The following is a 13,861-nucleotide window of genomic DNA, read 5'->3' as shown; positions in this document are numbered from 1 at the left end:
ATGAGATGTGATTCCTGTTCACTTTGGTCACTGCCAACATACACCTTGGAGTAGAAGAAATGAGTTTTGCCTTTGGGGGAAAAAAAAAAAAAAAGCCCAGAGCTATTTAAGTGAAGCCACTTGGTGATTTTCTTCTTGGGTGTTTTATCGCCTTTCAAGCTACATCCAAGGAGTGTCTATGTAGGGACACCTTTGATTGTCTGACAAAATGCAAGAGCTCAACAAACTCCCAAACTTCTATTGCCTGATGGAAGTGTGAATGAAATAGAGCATGGTGGGACACATTTCCTAGCCCCATTTTCCAGCCTGGATTGATTAACTCTAATAAATTTAGGGAGGTGATTGCAGATGATGCCCGTCAAGCTGGATCTTACGGCCCAGTTGTTTATTATTTCACACTGCCCTGGGCTCAATCTTTGACATTCACTACCCTAAAAGGTCATAAAGTCAAATTCTACAGCCAGATTCAGTAAGTCTTTGGGTGAGCAGGCTCCTGTGTTAATGAAGACTGGTTTTCTTAGAAATTAAGACTTGGGGAAGAAAAATCCTAGGTTGAACACAAATATCCCCAAATCAGGAAATTCATGCTTTCAAACAGCCGGGTCAGAGTGGAAACATTTGAGACCACAAGAGAAGGAAGAGGCCATAGAGGGAAGCCAGCCAGTGCCAAGAAACCAAGCAAACAAAAGACTTAACAACTGTGGGGGCAAAAATAACATTTGCCCACAGCAATGATGGGAAACCCTGAACGAAGGATCAACAGAGCCCTGAGATGACCACCAGTGCTCTTCCCATCCCCAAAATGTCACGGGCCTTTGGTCAACAGCACGGAAGTGACCCTAAAGCTGGACTTGCAGTTCTCTACCATACTGTACAAGCCAGAACCAAAAGCTTGGAAATCATTCATGTTCCTAAATGCAACTTTTCTTTCTCTATGCTAACTGCAACCCTACATACTGGAATCCACACCACAGTAGCAGCGAGTTTTTGGAACCTCTACAGACAAAGACAGGGGCGGCACCACTTCATGTTCTAACCATCAAATCTTCCCTTCTTTGTCCCCCATCCTACATTCCCTGTGTCCCTAAGCTAAGAGAAGAAAATAGACACACACCTGCAGCACACAAATTCCCCCTGGAGGTATCCACAAACCCAAAAGTGAAGAGGAAGAAGGAACAGGATCTATTTCATATAGTTTGGGCCTTGCCTAATTTCCATCAGCACCACCAGTTGGCCTTTGTGGCCTCAGACACCCATTACTGCATGTCCTCATGGCTGCATCCCATCCATTTGTCCCTGGTTGGGAAACAGGAAGAGGGTAGGTCCAGCATTTCATCAGGGCGGTATAGCCTGATATTTTTCATCAGTAAGAAACCCCTACTTGCATGCTACCCCAGACCCCCATTGTGAATAGACACCCAGCCATTGTGCTAATTAATACTGAGGACTTGAATGCTTTCAGAGAAGTACTAAATTCCTTCTTTTGGTAAGGTCTGGATTGTGCCAGACTCCATCCCCTCCTAGCTAATGCCCACTCCTCCAAGTCACCGCTGAAATATCACTTCTCTGAGGACCCTCTCAGATCACTGTTCACTCCCAGACCACTGCTTGCTCCCAGACCAGGGTTGGCTGCCCTGACATAACCTCCCAGCACCTCGCTGCACGGTGACACTCAACCATTATTGTTTGTCACTCTCTCCCATGCTACCATACCTGTGTTTTTCAGACCTTAGTTAGAATGCAAAAGAATCCAAAGGGAGCTTATTGAAAATGCAAACTCTCAGTCATCTGTCCCCAGCAATTGATTCTTGCAGAGGCCTGCAAATCTTCATTAGATCAAGGTGATTTGTACACAGGGGATGCTCAGATCCCACTGTCACCCAATGCCAGCTCTTGATCACAGTCACTTCCCCACTATCCACCACTGTACCTAACATGTGGCTGGCATTTGATAAACTCCTCATGGATTAAAGTAATTGCTGGTTCTGCTTCCTGCCTCTCTAGTCCTGAGTTTCCGGCTCTCATACAACAGTTGTGCAGCAAGGTGGAGCCAGCTGAATTTCCCATAAGTCTTTGCAGCTCCTGACTTGTGAGGAGTACATTCAAGGTTGTCAGGCCCAGGATTCCCCCAACTCATTTGGATCTTTCATTTACTGTCTTTTGGAAGAATGAACCTGAGCCCATTGCCAAATAAAGTTTCCAAGGGAAAAAAAAAGGCATGGACTTGGCAAATCAGAATTTCTATTATTAAAAGAAGGTTGAAGTTGGGGCTTTGTGCAACTGTTCCCGACTTTCTGCAGAGTCTCTATTTTAAGTGTGGAGCTAGCTTGAAAATCCCAGCAGGCTCTAGATGAGAGAGTATCATCCTCGTTAACACTAATGGGAGCTGGGCTCAGCTCTAAAGGAAGTATATATCCTCTGGGTCAAACCTAGTGGGTGGCACAATGGGAAGAGGAGGACTTGAAGGGGCAGTGGGGGAAAGAGGGGATAAGCCTTAATTTCATTCTGTCCAGGAATTTGGTGACAAGATAGAACAAAATGAATTAACAGAGAATGTTAGGCTAAAAGAATCTATTCTTCTAAAAAGATACCATCAATATTCCCAACCATTAAAAATGATACTATACTAGGGAAAGAGGATGGGGGAGGCTGAAATATTTATTCATTCAGCAAATATTTATTTAGCATATGTAGGACTGGGATGTAATGATGGGCAATAGGCATAAGGAGAAGAAGGAGAGAAAATAAATGAGAAAGGCTTTGCCAAGAAGGTGACACTCATGCTAAAAGATAAGAAAAAGCCAGTCATGAATGTTCTCTGGGAACATTCCAGAAAGAAGAAACAGAAGTCCCTGAGATTTGAACAGGGATGGCATGTAAGAAGATGGTCAGTGAGGCTGGGGTGGGGGAGAGGGGGGTGCTGGGCAATAGGGACAGTGACGAAGTTGGAGATTGGAACATAGGGACATAATGAGACTTAGCATGAAAAATAGTAAGAAGGTACAATAATCACTTTATCCCTTCAACTAATGCTTTCAGAATCTCTGATGCATAAAGGACTTAAGTGCTATGCTATGAAGAAACCAAAGGCTCCTTTACCCAGAGAAACTTATCTGGAATTTTATAGAAATGAAACCTTAGCGTTTGCTTAGCAAACAAAGTAGAAAAATCATAACCCTAAAATATTTATGACATGTTACTTTTGACAATGATTATCTTTATTATATGAATATCTAAACAAACTGACCAGAAAAACACGGGCATCCCCATAAAGAAGTAGTCAACAGGAAAGAAACAGAGACATCACCAAGAAAGACGTGCAAATAATAAATGCACATATGGAAAAATACCTAAGCACACCATAAAAGAGGAGTAAGTCCCATTCTCAACTACCATCAGAAAAAGTCCACTAATGATAGCTACAGAGCACTGGCAAAGTACAGAGTACCTGGTGCTCTCCCCCATAGTCATACAGCTGTGCACTGAGAACACTCGCTGTTGGAAAGCAACTTGACATTATGCATCGAGAGCCATGCAAATGTTCATAGTAGCTGAAGAAGTAACTCCTCCTCTGAGACTCACCATAAGATTCTTAAAGTCAAGTTTTCTGCAAAGTCCTAGGATTCTGCAGAGGTGCTTCAAGGTCTCTGGACAACATGAGCTGGGGAATAATTACCTAAAGAGAAGAATGGACAGGGCTCTAGGTGTCCTGCCCCATGACAACTCACACAGTTCTATTTTACATATTAGGCTTTCAGTTTGAAAAGAGGAATTCTACCAGATAATTTTTAAAAAATCTCTTAAATAAATGATCCAAATTATAAAAATAATTATAACATGAATGCCTTATACTTCATTATTTATAAATAACATATTCTCTACATAATGAAAAATGAACAAAACCCTCCATTTCAACAAAAATTATTTATTATACAAATATATGGGCTATGTAGACACAAAAAATACATGTAAGTAAATTAAAACAAAGACCACAAAATTGTAGTTTTAGTATGACATCTTAAAAATGTAAAAATGCATATAAATTTTAAATGCAATATAGGGAGTTTAGTTGGATTGTGGAGTGTTTTTCTTTCCTTTTTGGTTTCTATTTCAATTTTTCTGTAACATGATTAAATTACTTTGTAACTTTTTTTTTTCTTTTAAGGTTTGAAAAGAACCCTTGGTGGCCAAGGAATCATGGGTTATCATTCACTTCTGTATCCCAACATCAAGCCAAGGAGCTGGCATTGAAGAGATGCTCCCCAAATATTTCTTGAATAAACAGATTCATATATTAATTAAAATCTGATCATGCATAAGAAGCCAGAGACAGGCAGGAGAGATCCCTTCCGGGTCCCTCAGAGGGCCAACAGGATCCCACCTGAGCAGAGGGCAAGTGGGAGAGGCAGACGAGCAAAAGGCACAGGGAAAAGACAACTGGGGGTGGTGAGTGATGGTGACTACAGAGGCACCAGGCACCTGAGGACAGGAAGAGGACTGGGAGGCGGAGGAGCGGGGGGGGGGGGGGCTTCGAACCACACAACAAATAATTTAAATGCTCCTCAGAAGGAGGAGGGTTCCAGTGAGGGTTTGCGAGTGACAGGGTGACATGTCGAGAACAGGACTTCACTGGGACTGAACATGGGGCTGTGTTCTGTTGAAAGCAAAAGGCTCAGGACACCAGCTAGGACGTGATGACAAGATTGGGGACTGCATGAGGCCTGGAGCTATGGGAGAGGTAAAAGAGGACCAGCAGCTGCAAAGGGACTGCATGTCAGTAGAATTCCCCAGCAGCAAGCCCAGAATCCACGAAGACACACATCTCTCCTCAATAAATCTGGACATTGGAGGAAGAGAAACCCCTCCCTCACCTCCCATCTTCACCAGGCTTTCCTCAATGCCCTAAAACACTTATGCATGCCCTACCATGAAAGCCTCATCGTTTCTAACCTTTGTTTATTTGCAGCCCCCAATGTTTCCTGTGCTATATAAAGTTTACCTTTGACTTCAATTGGGGAAGTGGAGAGTGGGACACAGAGAAAGGGAGGAGGAAAATCGGTGGCCTAGTCCATAGCTTCATGTCTCTAGTTTTAAAACAATGTGTTCACCCTGGAGCCCGAATCCAGAGGTCGCAAACTCACATAAAGCACCGGTGATTTAAGGCTCCCTCCCATACACAGCTCAGCAATGTATGGAATGCAGAAATACATGGAAACCACAACACAGCAGGGACCTCGCTGGGCTGCTGGCAGAGATCGCTGTTTCCCACACAGGCCCTAAATCTGACCCAGCGATGAAACTCTTAAAATTTGTAAAAATAGAACGGTTGGGAAATCTTGGCCACTTTTAGTTAAAATAAAAACAAAGCCATCATCTTCTGTGGGTGCAGCTGAAAATCTGCCATACTCCTCCCCTCTTTGAAGGAATTTTAATGGTAAAGGGAAAAAAAAAAAAGACGTTCTCAAACATTGAACTTTTAGGCTACCTGGCAAATACACTGCAGGATTCGCTGGTGTATTTAGAATGTGTTCTGTTTAGTATCTTCACCAAAAGGAGTGACAAAGTGACCAGTCAATACCAACAGATGTGACAAACATCCCTGTGTAATTTCCTGAAGAAAAGTAATAGTATAAAGTACCACTGATTGGTACATTGATTATGGGCCAGATCCATCTTCAGAAATCCTCAAGCCTCAATCCACCATCCCAGTAGGGTAGGTGTTCTTCTCCCCACTGTAAAAACTTAAGGAACAAAGTAGAATAAGTTAATTTTCCAGGTACAAGTGGCAGCCAGAATTCAAACCCAGGCCCATCTGATTCCAAAGTCTAGCCTCTTTCCACTATATTCATTCCACAGGAAGGAATTCCTCTCATTTGCTTAGAACAGTTATATTTAGAAATCAAGACCAACCACTGGTGCCTGGGTCAGCGATTAGTTTCCATGGACTTACATAAAGCTGGATAAAACAGTGGTGTTTTCAGCCTCTTTTCTATAGATGACTACTCTTAAGTGCAGGGAATCCTGTGCCTCATGGCAGAGTTCAGGTTAAATTACAGAAGAATTCTGTGGGAGCCAAAACCAGAATCTCTTTTCCTCTCTCTCTCTTAAGCCACCCTCTCCTTTAAAGCATCTCACTACTATTTATTTTGGAATTGCCACAAATAGCATTATGACATTGGCTTCCTCAAAAATTGAACATTCGTGATTAGCACTGGAAATGAGGAGATCCAGAAAACGTTCAGTGCTTACCACCAAATTATCTCAAGAGGCTATCAAGAGCTCTGGAGTCATTTGTTAACTATGTTCTCCATTGAACCAAGCGACACACACACACACACACACACACAGAAGAAAAGGAAAGGAAAACAAGACTTCAAACACCACACACACACACAATTCAAATAGTCTATTCTCTTTCCCTCCCCTACCTCTCCACCCTCCCACATCCGCCCCACCCCCAAACTAAATATAGAGACCAAACATCAAAACCCAAACTTGAAAATTTCCAAAGTGGTAATCAACAAATTACTGTCACATGGAATGCAGAAATTAACTGGAATGCCCATGTGGAATGCCCCGTGGAAAGCGGGAAGTGGGGTACACCTGACCGTGCCTAGGAAGTGCCGCATACCCGGCTTTACAGCCTCTCTTCCTTCCACTCTGCAGAACAGGAAAGGCTGACTGAGCACAACACCAGAGGACGGGCTTTTCCTACTCTCAGCCATAAGATGAGATCCTGGATACAGAAATGCTAAATGATCAACAAACACAGCGTTAGCACTGAGCCCAAATGAATTCTTTTTCCCCTTTCCCTTATTGAAGGGAGAGAGGAAAAAAAAAAAAAAAAAAGAGCTTCACATGGCTTCCTTTTCTTGACCTACAACAAATTCCATTAAACTTCAAAAACAATGCTTTGAGATGTTGGAGCCTGCAGACAGGAAACCGAAGACTTTACACAAGTTAAAAATGCATTTTTTGGAGGGGGGGGGGGACTAAGGATAAAGAAGAGCTGTACCTTGACAGTGAGAGCTCGTGGCAACTGAGAACATAATTAGATTTGAATGTCATGTAGTTGTGACTGGGATGTATAGCACATCAAAACAGATTTGCCGTTCAGTCAGAGTAGCAGAAATGTGTAAATACCACTGGCTGATAAATAATTAATGATCACCCCCAAAGTTTACAAGTGCTTAAAACACATAACAGATCTTCAAGTTACTTGAAATTACCTTTTTTGGGAGTAAGTATCAGTCATCTATCCATGAGCCATTTATCTTTAGGTCTGCACGTCTTTCTCCTACCCATCCAACCTCCAATGCCCCTTTGTTTCTTGGGACACTCAATTTATGAGTATTTAGTGTAAGAGGAAAAGCTTTCCAAAAATTGTGTAACAAAAATGGATTTAGATGTCATCGCCATTAATATGACTATTATTATAAAATGTAGTGTTTACCATGAAAACCAGGCTTCTGTCTGTATTTCACTGGTAATCCATGTTAGGGGAGCCATTTTGAAATTTGACTCAAATGACTAAAATTCAGCACCAAAAAAAAAAACTGCTTTGAAATGATGTCCAGTAGTCGTTTTCTTTGGGGGAGCACTCAAACCTTGCTTTCTTTTCCTTTCCTTTTTTTCTTTCTTTCCCCGCCCCCCTTGATGTGTTGACCCCCAAATGCAAGAAGAATTAATCTTGATTATAAAATCAAGAAACGAAGATACAGGCCTATTGTGCAATAATCAGCCCACATTTCAATGAATAAGTCATATTTCTCACGAACCCAAGTTAGATAGTGGATTTATTTAACCTCTTGGGGTCAGGTAATAAATACTAAGTGAATTATTCAGCCCAATGGCTAATCAATACAATTCCATGATATATTTTTTGTGTTTCATAAAAGGTTGTACACTAAAGGCAGTGAGCAATTATGGAAATTGGGCCAGAGCGCCTCTCAATTCCTCTCCCGCTTGAAACCCCAGCAGGCCACCTTGACAGCAAATCGATTAGTGCTCCAGTGAAGCGGCTCAGTGACCCCTGACCCGCTTCCAGCGGGCCTGACAGAGAAGAGAGTATTTTATATTTATTTTATTGAATTAACTCCATCTTGCCTGTACCAACGCGTTACACATATCAGGCGGCAAGCTACAAGCTGCTTGGCTGTTGTGTTCCATAGCTCTTGCTAAGCAAGCCCCGCCCCCTGCCCTGAAGATTTCTTTGTCCCCGTTTTTCTTTCACTTTTGGCCTCAATATAGGATTTCAGTCCACCCTGAGACTCAAGATGGAGCTCCAGGTAATAAAAACCAAGAGCAAAGCTCACAATCCTTCCGCCCTCTGGTTCTGGCCTACCTGGTCCATTCAGGATAGTGTCCTGTCCCCATTTTTCCCCCCCTCATAAAAAACAAAGACCACTCAGTAACAGCTGGCTCACCCTGGAGCTCTTTGGGACGTGCACGCAAGAGAACATCAAGCATTGGGAATATTTCCTATTGGAAAATCAAAATTGAACCAGAAGTCCTAGGTACTCTCTATTTTTATGGCCTAATTAGATTATGGGCTCTCTGAGGCCATCAGAGGCAGAGACAGAAAGAAGCAAATCAGCTGAGTCTAGATGGTTCTTTTCTCAGGAGCAGCAAATGAATAGGCTCATCAACCATCAACAACTGGAAGCTTGTGAGCAAAGGAAAAAAACCTAAATCACCACAAAATCCCCTCAGTGGAGCATCACTAAAACTCTCCAAAATAAATGAAAATTTTTGTGGAGCAAAAATTTCAGAAAATCCGGTTAGCAGCTCTGGAAATTAAACAATACCAGAAGTATGAGTTATCGGCAGAAATTTTACATTAAAAATCACAGAACTGAAGGATTTTGGACCATATTTAGAGGAGGCTGCACACCAGATAGGTTTAGCACCTAGATGCTGAAATTAAACCACCTGGATCGGAATCCCAGATTTTCTACCCAAAGAACAGCAGTCGTTGTACAAGTCACTACAGCTAAGCAACAGCTTTCTTATCTACACATAAGGACCACAACAGCAGCCTTGCAGGCAATGAGTGGTGTTGGCTGCCGTTATTACTTAATCAGATCCCCAAATATTTTGCATGAGTAGTAAAGAAGTCATTTTACAGCCTCATTGTATGAATGGAGAGATAAAAGAATGTGGAGAAACAGCATTCACCTTCCACAGTCTTGCCCCCACAAGTCTCCCGTAAACACAAGAGTGTCATGACAACCGCCCATTCCCCAAGCCTCTTTCCTGGGTTTAGCAGACCTTGTACTTTACCATTTTTCAGTCTTTGCATTTACTGTCCCCAAAGACCCAAAATGGACTTCCCTCAGCCCAAGTGATGGAAGTCATAAACCATTGCATCCCATTCCTATCACCTTGCTCTGCTCAGCAAAGACTTGAGTCTTGGAGAGTACTGTCCTCATGATGGCAGAGTGACAACAGATGGAATTTTTGATGCAGCATAGGAAGTGAGAGGAAGAAAAGTAAAAGATCTGAAGAAAAGGAGCCTAGAGCTTCACATCAAAGTCTCAATCCTCTCATCAGGGATGGTTGGCACTTCCAGATACTCTGCTTCTGATAAGAAGACCAGAAAGCTCATCTGTGAATGTTTCCTCAGCAGTGAGGACCACTGCCACCCTCCGATCTGCCAATGAGCCACCTACAGATCTTCTAGGAAAATAGGACTGGGGTCCAAGCCCATCAGCAAGGACTCTGAACAAATGCCCTCACCTTGGCTCACGGGCAGTGCCAAGTTGACAGGAGAGGCTGGATACCAAGGCTACTTTGAAAGGACTCACCACGGTTCCTGGGACGTTTTAAAAAAAGAATGCCTTGATTTCAACCCTCATCCTTCACAGTTTTTGCTGTTCCAGGAACTCAGGATCCTTGCAGTTCTTATCTCAGTAGTCCTTCCTCCCCCTAACCCACAGTCTTCCACTATGGTAGATAGCAAGGTAAACTCATCTTCCTCTTCCTTTTACCTACAAACTTCATGGCAGAACATCAAAAAGCCTGGGAAACTGTGAGGGAAACCCACCCTCCCACATCTCCTCTACTTAGCACTTAGGTAACAGCTCAGGTTTTCACACTTTTAGAGCCAATGAAAATAATTTTTTATGTACATAATCTCCAATCAAAGTGGGCCTAACTACTGGTACCAAAGAGACTTCAACACTCAAGTCAAACAATTTAGAAAAAATCTTAACACACAGTGGCTCTAGCATTTCCATAGCAGAGGAGTTTAAGGCATGGTTATGTTGAAGAGTGACAGTGAGAGGAGCTGGAAAATTGGCCAGAAGCTATCTGCTGCCCCTCAGCAAGCATACACATTGTTTGCTTAGATTGCATGTTTATTTGAGAAGGCCGGGGGGCATCTGGTAGAGACTTACTCGGGGAGGGTAAGACCTTGCTTCTAATTCATTCTTTGATAATGGCAATAACCTGGAGATATTTGGTTCACTTTGGGCTACCTGATTTATTGGCAAGACTATCAACCATGGTTTTCAAGGTTTCCTTTGATCTTGAGTTTGGGCTCCTAACCTCACTGTGAAAGTGACTCCAACCGGGCGTTCACCAGGAAGATACCAAGATCAGGTGGCCACTAGCCTGGACCACTAGCCACAGGACCTTGGTCAGGTGGCCTCTTCTGTAGGCCCTCATCTATAAAACGGAGATACTGCTTCCTTCCAGAATAAACATTATATGATTCAAAATGGTATGTTTATCTGAATTGTGAGAAGCCCCAAGATGGAATGTTTACTTCCTTCAGAAAATTGGAATTTAACAGCCCAAAGGGTCCTTTTTCCTCTGAAGAAATAAAAATGAAATCCATTTGCTCAATCTGCTAACCCCAAAACCAAAACAAAGAGAGTCCCTGGCATAAGTAAGTTGGCCAAGACTGCAGCGAACACTCCCTCCCAAGCCAGCCTTGTTCCCTGAGTCTTTCTGCAAAATGGCACAACATATTCTACCTGGTCCCACAGAAAAGGAAATCTTTCACACCTTTGTATAACTCTATGCATTAAACCATAAATTATTCTTCCCCTTTCTTCCACTTTCAGAATCTATACAAAAGTGATTACCTCAGTCGTTTTTCAATATTACTTTCATACTTGGAAAATGCATTTCCAAAAAGTTATTTATTTTTCACAGCATGTCAGGTTGTTATATTGTACTAGTTAAAATAAAACTACTATATAAACTACTGTATACTTTTGCATGCATTAAATTTTCCTACAAAAGGCTCTGAAGTAAGACTTTCACAGGTCCTCGATGTATTTATTTTAAATATTACATTATACTTTATTTTAGCACCATTCAAGATTTTAAGCAAGATACTGGAGATCCAGTTACTGAAGTAACTTAGCTATTAAATAACTTTCTTATTTGGAGCTCCCTCCTTTCAGAAGAAAAATTATTTAAATATTAAAAGTGGTTTTACCATGAAACTTAAAACCAACTCATACTATTATTCCGTCTCAAGAGCCTGGGAATAGCAAAAAAAGTCCCTTTGGATTTGATTCATGCTCACCTAAAAGAAGAATTGGGCAGAAAGTAAAAACATGCAAAGCATAAAATGTGGAATGAATACAACCCAGCATTTCTAATAAAGAGGCCCATGGACTCTTCATGTGTATGGTTGGGTTTAAAATATTTACTGGAATATCTTTGAAAGAGATCAAGATGGGACAAAAGCATTCCTGGAGAAAAATCCTAAATTTCTGCAGAAAAATAGTTTTCTGTTCCAATGTAGTTTAACCATCATCTCTAAAGTGCTGTGATTTCTTTTTAAAATGCCACTTCAATTAAGGACCCCACCAGAGGACATGGATCCAGGTACTTTGGTGAACATTTGTGTTTTTAACCACTGGGGCCCTCAGCTCTGGACAAGGGGCACTTGCCACAGGCTAATCAGCTCCACAAAGCTGGCCCTGGCCTGTAAACCTCAGCAACCAGGCAGCCGCACACTGGGACCCACCAGGCTTGGAAAACACTGCTCTCCAGGTCTCTCTGTGGCTTAGTGAGAAGCCAAAAGAGGAAACACTTAAATATTTAATACATGATTCTGCAGAGACGTTTGAGCCCTGCGACGAGGGGTTTGCAAGTACAATCCACTCCCCATCCACCAAGGCTGCCACCCAAACGGCTGTGATCCAGATTACAAGCGACTCAAGAAACTGGTTTTCTTTCCTTTTTTTTCTTCTTCTGAAGCTGAGTTGGCAGGGTCCTATCTCAAGATCTTTCAGAATTGCTTTCATCTTTCGTTTTAGTTTCACTTCAAGCCACACGGAATGTCCACCCTCAGAGCCCTAGGGGTCACCAGGCAGCGGGTCCCTGAAAACAGGGAGGGAGAATAACCTCGAGAAACACAGAGAGAAGAATGAAGGAAAGGAAGCAAAGACATTCCACATGTATTTTTCAAACAGCCAAATTTAACTAAAATGTGCTCCCTGGTAGTGCTTTTAACTAACAAGCAGGCAATATATTGTACTGTAAAATGTTTTATTTTAACACCTTACAGTTTTTACCTCTGTGGCTGTTGCAGGTATATCCATTAAAAGCAACACAGACTGTAAATCAGAATCCCATACCTTTTCACAGCATATGAATCTATTCTCCTGCTGGTGAGTATACAGCTTTCATTGAGGCTGATAGGGTGACATACACTTATGCAGGGGAGAAGAGACCACTCTATACGTGTGAATTTATGCTTGTAGACAGGTGGCTGTATGTAGACAAGAGATGCCAATAAACAGATTTTATTGTAGCTGCTTAGAAACAGATTCTGGGCTACATATCTGCAGAGGAACAGTCATCTTTTTTAAAAGAAAATACAGAGGCAAACCCTCGGCAGAGTCGTAATCCACAATTCCGTACACCACAAGGTGCTACCTATCCTTGGGCATATTTATGGTCATTTGGACTGAGCTTAATCAATCCCCAATGCCTTCATAAGCTAATAGTACTTCTGAAATTACACTTATGCCGAACCTAATTGCAATATCTCTCATGCTAACTTTTTAATGCTCTGTGCCGTGTACATACTGACACAAATACAGGTTATAGATTCACAGAAAAATAGGTTTTTCATAAAACATAAATCTTTTAGATCACTGCTAAAAAGACTGATACACTGGCTTTAAGGAACCGTCCTTATCATGTTTAAAAAATATATACTAAAATAATCTGTGTCTGCCTTCAGATTCTATTATTTTATAAATAAGATATATTATTGATGTATTATTGTATATTATAAATATTTGGTTATTTTATGGATTTCATTTCTTTGCATTATATTTACTTTGATTCTTTCCTTACATTTCTGTCACTTCCACAAAGGGCTCCCAGGAAGAATGCAAGTTACAAAAACAGACATAGAAGCATTTTTTTTAAGCAATCTATATTTCCACAATTTACAATAGACATTCAGACCTGCAGGAAGATGCTGGTCTCCAGCATATGCATCTATCTATGTGTGATGATATGGAGCTTTTTAACCAGGAAAAATACCTATTTCCAGAACAATCTATAAACTTGAAACAAACCAGTTCCCATCTTTTAGCCTCTTCCTACACTTCAAAAGACAACTCCCAAGAAGATACTGGAAGCGTCAGTTTACTGCACCAAATATTGCTGATGATTGACTACTGTGTCTGGGTATTGCAGACACTTAAAGGCCACGACAATGTTTAACTACTCACTTTTGCTTGCATGGTTGTGGTGGAGGAACCACAGAATACTGATCTCTCCAAAAGAGAAAAAAAATTAGAGAGTGGCACAGTGGAATTTATGAATGAGAGTGCTTTGGCTGCAAACCATTCCCATTATAGCCCTCAGCTACCACAAAACTGCT

The 13,861-nt window shown here is 41.7% G+C and overlaps 1 protein-coding gene across 8 annotated transcripts in view; it reads right to left on the bottom strand.

Annotated features, from left to right (window-relative positions):
- Ebf1 (EBF transcription factor 1) overlaps nt 1-13,861 on the bottom strand; it is a 383,619-nt gene that overhangs the window by 307,114 nt on the left and 62,644 nt on the right. The window lies entirely within an intron of this gene.

Source organism: Marmota marmota, unplaced genomic scaffold (genome assembly GCF_001458135.2).
Source record: "Marmota marmota marmota unplaced genomic scaffold, marMar, whole genome shotgun sequence".
In the NCBI taxonomy this organism is placed as follows: Eukaryota; Metazoa; Chordata; class Mammalia; order Rodentia; family Sciuridae; genus Marmota; species Marmota marmota.
This window is presented reverse-complemented; position numbering and strand designations above follow the sequence as displayed.